A 14,888-nucleotide genomic window follows, 5' to 3' on the forward strand; every position below is an offset into this window, starting at 1 on the left:
TTAGTCCCCTTTTAAAATACCCAACACTATTTCACACCTTGTCTTTCTGAAAGAAAGGTTCCAGTACACAGCCGTAAGAGGTCCTGGCTCAACTATCGGACACTTATTATATCATTGGTTGGTCTCAAGTCAAACCCTTATAACTCGGCGCCTACTGCCCTACGTAAAGTTGTATTAAAGCTTGCACACAAAAAAATCGTAGGCGTAAACATTTTATTTACTGGGGTGAAAATCGTAGGCGTAAACATTTTATTTACTGGGGTGAAATCCAGTTTACCTGAGATTCGCTGAAGCAACAGTTTTTAGTGATTGGCTAGAACAGTCATCTCCATTCACTGGTTGCTGAACAGTACAATACTGTATTATGGCTTGTGATTCGACAGTTGAATGTTTTCCTGTTGTTCATTGGTTGCGGTGTGAAGGAGCGTACACGTGCTGCACGTTTCCCACTTCCGTCAGTGAACGGGTTGCCTGACCCTTCCGTCGTGGAGGACTGTGAATGCCCGTGATCCTGTGCCCAGGCCGGACGCAGCTTTAGAAACCTGTGCGATTCGTATGACTGGGTTGGCACTGGTGAGCAAAATATTCGCTAACGGCGGCTTAGTCTGACTGCACGCCCGCAGAACCGTAGGTTCTGAAGTGCCCAGCCAAGAGCACTAACTTCCGTGGCGCCGAGAACTACTGCTCCGCCGAACTAGCGCCCACCGCTAGTCAGTGTAAGCCCCTCCCTCGGGTGCACGGCGAGTCCGCCCTACGGCGCAGGCCCCTCCCCCACCGTGTAGGTTGTGCGGGGTGCCGCACGTGCGCGTAGGGCTCAGGAAGTGTCCGCTGGGCATTGTCTCCAATGCCACTGCTCTCTTCCTACAACTCTTCTGGGTCCGAGACACTCTGGGCACTACTAGGAAGGTGAGTTTGAAGTGTGAGCATCACTTACTCGCTCCACAAGACTCTGACAGCTCCTGTCCAAAGTGACGGAATCGACCTGCTTCCCCACCACGGCTTGCGGGTACTTGCAGTTAAACCGCTCTGTAGAAAGGGCAGTTCAAAGTGCGTTAAATGAGCAGGTACTGTCCGTTTCTGAGTACATGCATTTATTTCATTTGAAAGGGAGGCGTACCTGCACTTCTCAGCACTGGTGCAATACATTTAGTATAAGTGTACCGGCACTTCAAATTAGCAAGCAGGTACTCTAAATAGGGAGAGGCAGATTTACTACTTCTGGTGCATCTCTGCTAATCAACAGGGATGCGCCAAAAGAGTTGTGACGCATCTGCCCACCGTGCGCCACCACTGATGCGCCGCATTTACAATGCGGCGAACGGATGGGCAGATGCATGTCGCATCCCCCAGGGAAAGGCGTTGCATTGCTGGAGTTGCGTCCCAAGCGCAACGCAGCTGCAGCAAGGCTCGGGGTGCCCCTATCCCTAACATGCTGCGTCATTCCTTACGCCTGCTTCAAGCAGGCGCAGGGTTTTGACGCAGCATGGCCTTAAAAGTGACTGAGTGAAATCTTGTAGATTTCACTAAGTCACTTTTAGGAGGCTTTCCTGCACCGGAACGCCCCTCCTGCGCAGGAACGCCCACATGTGGCGCAGGGATTTACAATTTGACACATCTCCCAGATGCGTCATGTTGTAAATAGCCCGCAGCATGGCGCTGGCTTTGTGCCGCCGCTGCGTCACAAAAGTAATGGGGTTAAGGCACATGCTGCAGAGATCTTTGTGTGCTCAGTAAATCTCAGGGAGTAATACTGCTAAGATAACTGGTGAATAATGCACCTACCGGGAAGATCTGCGTTTCGTCTAGTCACAGTTTTGACTATGAAAGTAGCATATTGAGTTTATGTGCCTCCTGCAAAGCATATCGTATATCGCGCAAGTGATGCATTTTTATTTTACGTAGATTGATTAATGGGTTCCTTCTTTTGACACACAGATCCTTTTCTTGCTTGCAGTTCATACATTGCAACCCTTCTAATAGATATACGTGAACTATGAACCGGCATCAAGGACCTACATACAAACAACAAACCATGGGTTTAAAACATTATTGTTTTTTCAACAATCTGCTAAAGAGGGTTTGTTTTAGTAGTAATAGATTTATGAGTACAGACAACCCCAGACACTGCTTTACGTTTTAAATCCTGACTTTTTGTTTCTCCCCGCCATGCGCTTACTTAAAAATAATATATGTTTGTTAGGTTTTACGTAAGGTCAATCATATACACATTGCATTAGCACATCTGAAATCCCAGTCCACCATATATATAAAGAGGTACATATGTACATCAACCTCCAGATCAGGATATCCCCACATATCAACTCATACCTATACAATAGCGCATTGAGGCACCACATACCACGTATGACATAGCATCAGGACATTCATGTCCAGTGTCAATTGTTGATGAAATTCTGAATAGACCTACACGTCTTAACAGTAGGAAAACCATTTTGGGCCTAGCCTCATCATCATGGGTCCATTTCGGCAAACATGTGTCTTGGAGGCCGGATGCTGGAAGCTACCCACTTCCCCCACCATGATCAGGTAGGCATTATCAGGTGAGAACCTTCAGGAATAGATCATGCCAAGCTCCCGTCCCTCCATGACTCATCCATCTGTCCCTTACAGGGGTCTCTCATCCCAACCTGGAGCCCCTGATAGCAATGCAGGTAGTGTGATGGGGTCTAGACTACAGAGTCACCACCCTCCTCCTCAGACTCAGAATCATTGGCTGAGGACACTGTACCGCCCTTTGGATACTCAAAGGCTTCCAGCACCTCTGACCAAAGAGGCGCTATAGCTGGCGCCCCACCCCCCGGCTTCCTCTTTCCGGGCCACTCATTCTTCTGCCCTAGTCCATTCCTTAACGGCAGTCTCCCACCTAGATACCACACGGCCTCCTGACGACTTTCTTTTAATGACAAGTTGCCTCTTTGCCAGTACGAGGGCCAAATCGACAAACTTGTTCTTCACTTTCTTTAATTTCAGCCTTGGAAAGGACCCCTGAAGTAACATTTCCAGAGTACTAGGCGTAGTACTGTGGAACATTCCATGTGCACTCTTAACATACAATCCCTACCTGTAAAGACGATGTGCGACTCCTCGAACTTGAAACCCTCATTTTCTTATGCAACATTCTGTACATTGATTTGCACACTTGTATGATTTATCGTAAATATTTAACTTGTGTATGAGATGTATAGCACCTTGCTTTGGGTTGAATAGAGCTTTAGATGAATTACATTTAAAAACATGAGGAAGTTATATTTAACTTGTTGTTCATGTTAATACTCATTCAGTCAGAAACATCTGACATTCTTACAGTGCATGCATATCTGATATATATATATATATATATATATATATATATATGTATGTATGTATGTATGTATGTATGTATGTATGTATGTTGAACAAAGTCGAAAGCCTGCTGCCAAATTGTGGTTTCTCTTAAGTACTTGTTAAATGATAACAAACTGAGAGCCTTTGATTGCCCTCCATTGCATGTTTGTTTAGGCGTTAGGCTCCGCTTAGCTCCCAAACAGGATTATACCTGAATGAAGGGAGGGCTATATTTTTGATTTTGGCTATCATGTACTGTCCTATTATTGAGATCGTTTATGGAAATGGCTTTTTGCATTTAAATGAGATTTGCTGCATCTGCACTTTACTATTTCTGTATTGTACCCTTTGAATTTTTGCATTAAGCCTTCATACTTTTTACAGTTCTGCACTAAAACTCACCTATTGAGTAAGTCTTTTCTTATTTGACTGCATTTTGATATCTTTATTTGTACCTTGCCTCTGGGACACATTGCCTCAAAATTGAGACCATACCTGATCCACCCAACCAGTGGGTGTGCTTTTGTAGTTTAACATTTATAGGCCCACATATACTAGGCCTGATTAATGTTTATGACAGTTCATGTTTTTTTTCTTCTTTTCACTACTTAATATTCTTCTCCATTGACAACAATCTTAGTGTTGCTGGAGAACCCTGTTCATGAAACCTTTCAGCACCCATACATATGAGGAAGAATTACCTGCCCGTTCCAGACCGAAAGATTACTGGCAGTACTTAACAAACTATTTAAGTAACATACCTGCTGTTTGATAGAAGTGTTTGATTATGTCCTCCTATTATTTTGATGTATTATGTGTAACTATGCAAAGTCTATGCTCTTCTGCATTTGTTTGCTGTTTACCCATCGCTGGGAAGATGAATGCTGTAGTGTGACGGTCCATTTTGTTACTACTTGATATTTGTGAGGTTTACTTTATGAAAAATCAACAAAAACAATTAAAAAAAACCTTTCAGCACCAAGACCAGCACTTGTGATCCTGGGCAGTAAGTGCACTGTTGATATGACATCACTTAGTCGTCTTTTCCATGATCGTGGAGTACTGTGCGGATGTTGTTGCTGTCCATCATCGCTGCTTTTTGTCACACATCATCTTTGTAAAGAGACTTATTTCTCTACTGATAGTCATTCACCGTCAGCAGTACCCTGTCCTCTGCAATGCAGTTAATATAAATTTGTGTTGGGCTGCCCGATTGAATGGCAATGGTATACCTGAGCAAAGTATGTTTTCATCTGCCCTCACTGGACATCATTTCACCAGTCTTCTTTTCCTATGCTGTGACCCTCACTTTTTACGGGAGTTCTGTCAGCCTCAATCTTGTTGCCATTGTTGCTGTGCAAGAAGTTTTGTAGTAATACACAGACACAAAGCTTTGTTAGGAGAGGGTTTATTGTACGTAGAATAGATAGATGAGTAACACCACCAGGAGCTGTTGTAACTTCAAGCTCCGCAATGGTGACACTCCAACTACCTGTCAAGGAACCTGATCCCTTTTGCATTCTTCATGATGGGCAGGACACCACAGGAGCTGTTTGGGGTAATTTGAGGTTCTTCTATGATGGCGACCTCACTCTAGCATAATTATGAATTTTGGCTGAGTGGTGGTGCCAATCACCACACCACGGAAGGTCGCTGCCGCCTGCCAGATTACAACAAATTTTGTGGTTGTGCGGGTGCCGTAGCATTTCCACTGCGGTGCGTCTTGAATGGTAACGCCACACGGGATTCCTGCATGGAGTGCATGAACTTGGGTGCGTGCACACGGGGGCACGAGCTGGGCCCCCCTGCATGCATCCCCAGGCTGAGAGGGCATATGGGGCCCTGAGGTGCCCCCTTTGTTTCAGCACCACCAGCCTTTTCATGGAGGAGAGACCTCCATGAAACCGCTGGCGGGCCTGAAACTTGTAATATGCATGGCGGTGCCGAGGCAGCACTACCTGCGTTTTACATAGCCCTTGACCCCCGCGTAACCCGCTGGCGTAGCCATCGGTCCGATTTACGGTCCGAGCTTCCAAGTTGTAATGGGGGAAGTCAGATCGCCGGTGCGGCAGTGGCTGGACTGTCACTACCGCGCCACCAAGGGTCTGGCTGTCCTTCGAGTGCCAGGCTCTTAATTAGTCCCTCATTGTCTTCACAGACACTGTTTGCTGGTTTACTTTCTCAAGTGACAACTTACTGAATTCTTGGAATGTAGTCTTGGTTTGCTTCTAATTATTAATTAGAATACCACACCTGATTGCAAGCTTGGAAATAGAAACGTTTTATGGTTAGGGACTGTGCTGGAAAAAGTTCTGAAATTTGGTGGGTTTATAGATTTGGACATGTCTGTGGTTGGCAAATTGGAAGAAATGTTAATGAGTTACAAATTGAAAAGTAAAAAAAAAATTTCAGACTGAATTTGGCTTGACATACATAGAGGGAATATTTTTGGTGTGTGCAGACCAGAATGCCCTGCAAAACTGTATATCGAGCTGGGATGGCATAAATGACCACAGCCATATCGACATTAGGGTTCTGATGGAAGAACTGATGGTAGGAGCCATTGCTAAGATTTACAACACTATATGCCCTTCGATAAAATGACACCTTATTGAGACTCGGAGATTGATGGCAGACTTGAGACCATTTGCTGACAAAGCTTGAGAGGGCTTCCTTTTGCTCCTCTGAGAGGTGGCCATAAATCTAATTTCAGACTCCTTCAGTGTAAGATTCAACATAGCGTGCACCCCCACAGGTTAAAGGTGTTCATTTTGACTCTGATTACTAGCCCTACATGAGGGTATGGGCGCTTACTATCATACAGTGTTTGTCTGTTGTGCCATCCAGCTGTTTCAGGAGAATTTTACACATGAATTTGAGGACTCATTAAATCATCCAATGAGATTGCTAATTTGTTTTATAGTGTACATAGTGGCAGGTAACTACCATAGTACTTTTCCACCTCATTTGTACAGCCTGGGTCCAGTTAATTGGTGAAAGTGTTTACAAAGCACATGTGCTCCTAATTCACCTTATGTGTGACGAGGCATTGAATACGTACAAATCTTTGTATTGAAGAGTAATTCTGTGTGAGCATGACAGTTGACTATTTGTTTTCACTATGTTCCACACACTTTTTTTTGGGAACTGGAGAAAAGGTTTCCAGCTGGGCAGAAATTCTACGTACTACATACTAAGCAGCAGCCTAGAGTTATTAGACAGAATCGTCGCAGCATGACAATTTCCTCTTAACGATTGAAGACTGTGTTTGCCAGATATTAGGATATGTACATATGCTTGTTTTGCTACAGAAGATGTAAGGTTTTCACCACAGTATGAAGGCTGCAAGTAGTATAACCTTTAGCACCTTCAGGTGTGGTATTTTTTAAGCAAATAGTGTCTTTTTTTGGCAAGTGTTGCATAGCGTGTATACTGTTCTTAGTAGATACTTTTTCTTTCTCTCTAGTGTCTTTATCTTTAGAGTTTCTCTGTCTGCAAACAGTGGGGTACAGGGTAAACTCTCTCCATAGAGTGAATACTGTTTACAGTCCCCACTTCTCTATTCATATCACCTTAATTTCTCAATGTAGGTTCGGTGACTGTCAGGGCTTTGATACAGATAAAATCTGTCCTTAATAGGGCATTCCTTTTGGTACAGATGTTCAGTATTTTCAGGAACTTTGTTTTCTCTGGACAGTTGTGTAAAGATTGAACACCATATGCAATGAGGGTTTCCCTTATATCTATGGTTGATTGTTAATGTGAACTACGCTACCCGTGAAGTGTATGGTGTAGGGTCAACGTTGCACATAACTCGTGCTTTTTACACCTAAGGAGGTTGTATCTGTGATAGGATTAATGCTGCCTCATGTTCTTAAGAGCTATTTTGTACTTAAATTCAGTCTCAAATGCTATACCCGTTTATAGAGCAATATGTACAGAAGTAGCTTGGAAGACGTCATCAATGATGTCATTTGAGATGTCATCCGTGATTTCATGGAACATGCCATGAGTGATGTAATATGTGAGGTCAGATGCAGTGCATGGCGGGCCCATGTTATGGTTAGCTATGCTGACTAAAGCTGGGGAATTTCTGTTTTTCGTTTTATAATTTTTAAGTTCAAACATTGATGTTGTCACTGACTTATTCACCTAACCATAAAGTTACTTTAACCTTTGGTTTTGTCAGTAAGTTTGTAAGGTTTAAAAAAAAAAAAAAAAAAAAAAGAAACCTGATCTTTTTATCACACCTAACTCCAACGTTACTTTAACCTTTGTTTTTTTCAATGAATTTCTAGTTTAAAATTTTTTTTAACGTAAAATAATATTTAATTACCATACCAAAATGCAACCTTCCGCTGTGCACAGCGGGGGTTTGGCTGTTGAGCCTGACGTGTGCAGCTTGCAGGCACGCTGTGCTTGGCTTTTGACTGTGCACAGCGGTAGGTTGGCCACAAGACCTGGCTTCTGGCCAACCCCCTGGAAGGCAGGCGCCCCACACTGTGCAGGACCTTGGGTCGTGCAGTGCTCAAAAACGTTGTAAATTTAGGGACACAGAGCCTCCGCGGATCCTGACATCTCAAGCTGAGATCTGATTGGATGTCAACATCTCAACCAGGAAGTGGTGTCAGCCATCCTAGTATTCGTGACTTAGTCCTATAAATAAGTTAAAAACATATTTAAAAAAAGGACTTAAAGGGGCAGGGTAGGAATACTCGGATTCCTTGGGCTTGGGGCAAAAAACGTAAAAAAATAAATTGTAGTGAAGGATCAACAAATCTGCGGAAAAATGTAAGAAACAAAAACTCTGGGGTGGGCCAAGGCTCAGGAGGTCGGAGAGATTTATTTTTTGGGAGTGGGGGACAACCAGAGTCTGAATTCGGCCTCGGGAACCCAATCCCACAGGGCCCAACCTGTTTTTCAGGGGGAAGAGGACACGCTGCTCCACTCCCAGAGCCATTAATGACTCTAGGAACTCTATCTCCTAGGGCTCGCTCACTAGCTATGTCCCAGGGAGCCCACCTCTGGCACCTAGCAGTTTCCCTGCCCGCACCGGCGTGGGTGGGGAAACCTATGTTTGCTCCCGCTTGGCAGGAGCATTTTTAAAACTTCTGTCATGTCGGAAAAAACAAAGTCTTCTCCCAAGGCGTTTTGGAAATGCACATGAAGCCTGAACTGCTGGACGGAATTACACCAAATTTCGCAGAGGTAGCCCTTGGTCTAGAAAGAGCCCATTTTGTGGTTTACATTAAATCCATTGAGTAGTTTTCAAGATATCAAAAAAATACCATATTTGTCTATATAGGGATGCCATCCTCCGAGGATCCGACAGTTCCCGTGCTGTAATCGAATTGGCTGCCAACACTTCAACCAGGAAGTGTTAGCAGCCATTTTGAGACTCTGACTCAGGTGAGTACCAAAAAAAAGGTTGGAGAAAAAAGAGCAGGGTAGGAATATTCTGTAACCATAGCCCTGGGGTCCCCTAGTGACCCTGCCAGAGCAAAAAAGCATTCTTTTTAAATGTTGCCGGAAAATCGTGACTGAGCTGTGAATTTGCCCCAGTGCTCATCCAATCAGCCAGACACTACAAATGCAATCACACATGCACAAGTCATGCACTAATCCAATCACCCAGACTCTACTATTACACTCAACCATTCACTCACGCACTACCCATGCACTCATCCAATGACCCAGGCACTACCCTTGCACTCATCCGATCACCCAGGCGTTCCTGATGCACTCATCCAATCACTCAGCCAGTATCCTAGCACTCATGCATTTACTCAGGTACTACCCATGCACTCATCCAATCACTTACGCACAATCCTTGCACTCAACCATTCACTCAGGCACTATGCATACACTGCTGCATTCTCTCCGGTACTACCCATGCACTTATCCAGTCACCCAGGCACTTCCCATGCACTCATCCAATCACTCGGGCACTACCCATGCACTCATCCAACCATCCTCCTGTATCATGGCAAGGTAGCATCTTGCAGCCCAATTTTATATTTAGATAAAAAAACTTTACTGTATGTATGTATATGTGTGTGTGTGTATATATATATATATATATATATATATATATATATATATATATATATATATATATTCACAAAAAAACAGGTTTCAGGGACGCTATAGTTAGCAATTGGCTTTAAAAAAAACCTTTGAAATGAAAACACATCAGAGGGTGATACAGCAACCGTCCTTTTATCTGCATGCCAACGCGTTTCAATGCTGTTTGCATCTTCTTCATGGGCTTCGACGAAAAGCGGCATTGTAAAACAACCGGTTCCAGATTTCCTCCCTCTTTAGTAGTAATTGAAGGCAGGTGTGGCTTCGTAGCATTCTGGGACTCGTAGTAGTTGTAATTTATTTCTCATAGTGAGTTCTGCTTTCTTGTCTCCATTGTAGCAGAGTCACAGCGATATTAGCAGCTCACTGTGACACTGGAGTGCTTTATAATGTCACGGTGAGCTGCTAATATCGCTGTGACTCTGCTACAATGTAGACAAGAAAGCGGAACTCACTATGAGAAATAAATTACAACTACTACGAGTCCCAGAATGCTACAAAGCCACACCTGCCTTCAATTACTACTAAAGAGGGAGGAAATCTGGAACCGGTTGTTTTACAATGCCGCTTTTCGTCTAAGCCCATGAAGAAGATGCAAACAGCATTGAAACGCGTTGGCATGCAGATAAAAGGACGGTTGCTGTATCACCCTCTGATGTGCACAAATAAAGGAAATTACCTACCTGCTGTGAGTGCCTCTACTACTGTCAGAGCCTTTAAAATATAAAAATTAACACGACAGCTTCGTCGTGGGTAGAAGCACAACCTGAGACGAGAGGAGGGAGCCGCTGGAGAAAGGGGCCGTCTAAACACAATGCTTCTGTTTGGAAATCGGCACAGCAGTTTGCCTTAACTACGGAGGGGACACTGAATACCGGAGCACACTGGAGTGCGCTATAATGTCACAGTGAGCTGCTAATATCGCTGTGACTCTGCTACAATGGAGACAAGAAAGCGGAACTCACTATGAGAAATAAATTACAACTACTACGAGTCCCAGAATGCTACGAAGCCACACCTGCCTTCAATTACTACTAAAGAGGGAGGAAATCTGGAACCGGTTGTTTTACAAAGCCGCTTTTCGTCTAAGCCCATGAAGAAGATACAAACAGAATTGAAACGCGGTGGCATGCAGATAAAAGGACGGTTGCTGTATCACCCTCTGATGTGCACAAATAAAGGAAATTACCTACCTGCTGTGAGTGCCTCTACTACTGTCAGGGCCTTTGAAAAAAATAATATATATATATATATATAATGTTTGTGGTATTTTAATATATATATATATATACTGAAAAAAACACAGGTTTCAGGTACGTTATAGTTAGGAATGAAAAATTTCCTAGTAACCATGACGTAAAGTTTAAATTCTGCTAAGGACGCGGAGGCGAGGATTATGCTGTACTTTCTTTTATTTCCATAATTCAACACTTCAACTTTAGCAATAAAAAACTACAAGTTCCATTGTTGTTGTACTCCATAAGACACTCCCTGTCCTCTAATCAGTGGTGTTTATGGTCCATGAGAGTGTGCTGGTGCCAATACCCTTCCTCTTTCTTGACTGCGACCATCATGACACCAAAGATCTCTAGTCTGTTTTGGAACCTTCAGACCCTAGGAGAAGCGAAAGGAAATCAATGAAACCCTTCTTCAAACCACGTGAAGCATACAATCACCAAGCGCATATCAACAGTAATCAGTGAATAGAGATCAGTAGTGCGGAATCCGAAGTACTATATGTTATCCCATACGTTGAAGATAGAACCGTAACCATGTTCAAACCCTAATACAAAACACCTCAATGTGGGTGGGTCCAGGTGTCGTCGAGCCGTGGGCGGGAAAAATTCTCGCCTCTGTGTCCTTAACAGAATTAAAACTTTCCGTCATGTTTACTAGGAAATTTTTCATTCTATGTCAGGACCGGAGGCGAGGATTATGCTCGTTCAAAGCTCATCCACCAACGACGTTATGTTCACGACTGGTTTAAAATAAAATAGTTTAAACATAGAGTCTGAAGACAAGTCTGCAGCGTTAAGAAGGTCTTCTAATCTGGCACCCAACGTGAAAGTCTTGGAGGCCATCGCTCCTCGTACTGAGTGTGCTCCAAACGGCAAGACATTAAAACCCACCTCTTGCATCACCCATCTGATCCAACAATCTGTTGTTGGTGGCGAAACCGCTTTGAATGGCTTCCTTAAGGAAATGAGAAGCTGACGCTCACCCGGAGGACGAGTTTCTTCAGTCATATTCTCATATTCTTTGAGGCATGTAACAACACATAGCTTAGGGGATTTGTCGAAAGCTGGATAGGATATAACTCTGGAATCAGATTTAGTTCTGCACATTATATGAAACTTAACTCCTTCCGGGGTAAAAACTTGACCATTCACATCTAGTGCTCTGACATCTAACACACGTCGACAGGACACAAAACAGAGAAGCATGGCCGTTTAGGCGGAAAGCTCTTTGTGGGAAAGGTATCTATTAGCCTGCTATGATTGAAACTAACGCAAAACCTTATTAACATCCCACAAAGAGGAGTATCTTGGCTCAGGGGGAAGCAAAAGATGGTTACCTCGCAACAGTTTGCATACCAGAGGATGATCCTCCACCGGGGCTTCCTCGACTGGAAGATGCCCAACTGAGATCGCCGACCTATAAGAATCAACAGTGCGATATACCAAGCCTTACGTTGCCAGCGAGGATAAGAAGTTCATGATACACACCACTTCGCATCCCAAGGGACTGTGACCGCCCCAAACACACCAACTGACCCACTTGGCCCATGCAGATTTGTAGTGTTTGCTAGTACTGTCTGCCCAGGCTGCTCCCAGTAATGTTTGAGCCGCTGCCGATAGGCCACAGATTCTCCAACGATGCCTGAAATTCGCCATACCATCAAGGGCAACTGACCTTGTTGGACTAGAGGGTGTGGATCGCACTGAGAATTTTTCAGGAGAAAAGGATCATGGGGTAGAAGGATTGGAGAGTCCCAAGAATGTTCCAGAAGAACTGGAAACCACACTTGAGACCTCCAATATGGGGTGATTAAGACCAGTTTCGCATGTTGCCTCCGAATTTGGGTTGTCAGACGCATTATCATGGCAAACGGTGGAAAGGCATACCCCTCCTCCTTGGACCAATCCTGGAGGAAAGCAACCGGCGCTGATGCAAGGGGGTCCAGTTTCCAGCTGAAATAATGCAGAAGCTGATGGCCCTACCGGGACACGAAGAGGTCCACTGAAAAGGGACTCCACAGGTTGTGGAGACGTTGAAAGGTCGGATTATGCAACTGCCAGAGGCTCATGTCCGACCAACTCCTGGAGTACCAATCCGGTATGACATTGGACTTCCCTGAGAGAGATTTCACCATCACAGAGATGTTGTGGGATAAGCAGAAGGTCCAAAAGTCCTTGGTTAGATGGTTGATATATATCGGACGGCCAATATGTTGTCCTTTTTCAGGAGCATACTGAAGGATGCTCTGTCCTTCGTCCTCATTGGATTGTGAAGGACCCCACCATCAGCTCTAGGCAGTTGATGTGGAGTTGACCATCGCCTGCGTACCACTTTCCTCTTGTAAAGGAGTCTCTGCAGCAAGCCCCCCAGCCCGACTTGCTGGCATCGGACTCTATTACCAAGTCCGTCTCGCAACCGAAAATGGCCCTTCCGTTCCAGGCCTCCATGTAGGTGAGCCACCAAGTCCTCTCCACCTGAACTTCGTCAGTCAGTGGAACCTGATCCGAGTATTGGAGGCCTTTGCGAAGGTGCGAAGCTTTCAGATGTTGCAGCGCTCTGTAGTGGAGCGGACCCGGGAAGATCGCCTGAATTGAGGAACTAAACAGTTCCACTGGGCTCATCGCTTGGCGGAGCGAGATGGATTGTCGTGCCAAAATTCGACAGAGCTCCCTGCGGATCTTGGAGATCTTGCAACCTGGGAGGCTCAAGGAGCGCGATACCGAATCCACTACGAACCTCAGAAAAATCAAATGCTTGGACGGGGTCAGAGCCGACTTCTTGGTGTTGATGATAAACCCCAAGCACTGGAGAAGGTCTACTGCGTCCTGCAACTGTTGCAAGAGTTTGACTGGACACTGTCCCAGAAGGAGAAGGTCGTCCAGGTAAATGATAAGATGAAAACCCCTGGCGCGTAGTGTTTCCACCACTGGTTTTTGAACCTTGTTAAAGCACCATGGGGCCGACGACAGTCCGAAGGGGAGCGAGGCAAACTCGAACACCTGGCCTTTCCACATAAACTGCAGGAAGCGATGGTGAGGGGCAAAAATGGGTACCACCAAGTACACATCTGTTAACTCTAGACGGACCATCCAATCGTCTGGTTGAAGAAGGTCCTGTAGCAGATGGATGCCCTCCATCTTGAAATGCTGGTACACCAACCACTGGTTGAACTCCTTTAGGTTGATTACGGGACGCTGCCCCCATCTGTCTTGTCGACTAAAAAGATGTTGCTCAGGAAACCTCTGGGGTGGAGGTGTATTGGGATCACCACTCCTTTCTGCAGCAGATCGGTCACCTCTTGGTCTATGAGAGGAACCTGATCGCCTGCAAAAACCAACGGACGAGGACGGACGTCTTGCACCGGGGAACTGTAAAATTCTATGTGGAACCCCTGGACGGTTTGTAATACCCAAGTGTCTGAGGTAATAACTTTCCAGTTGTCTACGAAATGTGCCAACCTGCCTCCCACTAGGAGAGGGGATAGAGAAGGAAGCCTCACCTGAGTTAGGCACGTTGTGGCCCCTGCTTGCTCCTCTTCCACCGCGGCCTTTGGAGCCCCGACGAGACTGGAAGAACTCCTGTCTGCTTGCATCTTGCTGCTTCCTGCCGTTGCCTCGTTTGAGGGCCTTATGTGAAGAACCGGCCGGTCGAGCGCCCCCTGCCACGGCCGTCCCCAACGAGCACCTAAGGGTGCAACACCCACTAAATTGACGTTTTGCACCTTGTCAAGCGATGTAAAGTTGGTCACTAACTTGGTCAATTCCTTTACAAATGGTTCCCCGAAGAGACCGCGTTGTGCCAACGCTCCCGCCTCTGAAGTGGCGAGGTCACCCAATTTCGGATCTACATACCCTTCCCACATAGGGTGAACAGCAAAACACACAAGATGATGGACGGAATGTTGCACAATGGCAAAAAACATTCACCCCCAGTCACAGATCTGGGTTTAATCCATCGTTATTTTTGCTCACCAAGCCACCCCAGTTCAGCCATGGCCATATGCAAATCAGTCTTGACCCTGTACCTCATGGGAACAGTCCAGCCCGAACTGCCAAGCCATGTCTTCTCTGGACCGGAATCAAGCATCCTAGGACCGGTACTGGCTATCAGCCGTCATCAGCCAGGATAGCTTGACTCCAGTGGCCGAGTGAGCACGGGACCCACGTCTGGGCATACCCTTCACACATGAACGCCAGGAGTGGGCAATCCCCTTCTTGGGG

The 14,888-nt window shown here is 45.3% G+C and overlaps 1 protein-coding gene across 8 annotated transcripts in view; it reads left to right on the forward strand.

Moving 5' to 3' along the window:
- Positions 1 to 397: 397 nt before the first annotated feature.
- The window catches only part of USP40 (ubiquitin specific peptidase 40), a 660,245-nt gene continuing 645,754 nt past the window's right edge, over positions 398 to 14,888 (forward strand). For 4 of the 8 annotated variants that reach the window (XM_078681395.1, XM_078681397.1, XM_078681400.1 and 1 more), the window contains exon 1: positions 773 to 906. The gene's annotated coding sequence lies outside the window, so the exon portion shown is untranslated. Of the gene's footprint in view, positions 574 to 772; positions 907 to 14,888 lie in introns of those variants that run through there. The other 4 variants (XM_078681394.1, XM_078681396.1, XM_078681399.1 and 1 more) reach the window with 2 other exon arrangements.

Source organism: Lissotriton helveticus, chromosome 3_1 (genome assembly GCF_964261635.1).
Source record: "Lissotriton helveticus chromosome 3_1, aLisHel1.1, whole genome shotgun sequence".
NCBI lineage: Eukaryota > Metazoa > Chordata > Amphibia > Caudata > Salamandridae > Lissotriton > Lissotriton helveticus.